Genomic DNA, 967 nt, shown 5'->3' with positions numbered 1-967 from the left:
TTACATACTTTTGCAGCACATTTGCCTAATGAAATTAATCACTTGATCTCTGATTACTGCTTACATGGAAATTGATTATGCATCAAAATTAAAGGAACACATTCCTTTTTTTTTTAAAAAAAAGCAACACATTTTGAATTGTGCAGTGTTTCCTTGCTCTGTTCAGATGACAACTTCCTGGTCTAGGTTTAAGTTTCACATGAGAAACAACCAAGTGTTCTGGAATTCCCATTCTTCTCAAAGTATCCACACAGTCAAATACTTTTGCTTAGTCAATGAAACACAAATAGATATCTTTCTGGTGCTTTCTACTTTCAGCCATGATCCTTGTGACATCAGCAATGATATCCCTAGTGCCACAGTGTCTTTTAAACTCAGCTTATATTTCAGATAGTTCTCTATTGATGTACTATTCTAGTCGGTTTTGGATAACCTTAAATAAGATTTTGATTTCATGTGATACTCATGATATTGCTTGAGAATTGCCACACTCTGTTGGGCACGGGGAATAAGTATGGGTCTCTTCCAGTCAATTGGCAAGGTTGCTAGCCTCCATTTTTCCTGGCACAAGGTGATGTGCACTTACAGTGCTGCCTCTGTTTGTTGAAATATGTAATTTGGTCTCCCATTAATTCTTGAGGCCTTATATTTTGCCAATTCTTTCAGAGCAAATTAAACTTCATATGATACTTCCTAAAATTGTTCTGTGTTAGCCAATTCTTTTTGGTGCAGTGACTCTGTATTCCTTCCATATTCTTTTGATGCTTCCAGTATCATTCAATGTTTTAACCACACCATTTTTATATATTACAATTTGAAGCTTGAATTTGTTCTTCAGTTCCTTTAGCTTAAGAAATGCTGAGTGATTAATTTTTTTTTCTAGAAGCCAAAGCACAAGGAAGAATTCAAGATACTAAAGAGCTGAACAGAAGATTCCAAAAGGCTGCTCAGAATGACAAAGCAAAAT

The sequence above is a fragment of the Elephantulus edwardii genome, unplaced genomic scaffold (assembly GCF_000299155.1).
Source record: "Elephantulus edwardii isolate Elephantulus edwardi_28Jun2011 unplaced genomic scaffold, EleEdw1.0 scaffold00053, whole genome shotgun sequence".
NCBI classification, from domain to species: Eukaryota; Metazoa; Chordata; class Mammalia; order Macroscelidea; family Macroscelididae; genus Elephantulus; species Elephantulus edwardii.
This window is presented reverse-complemented; position numbering follows the sequence as displayed.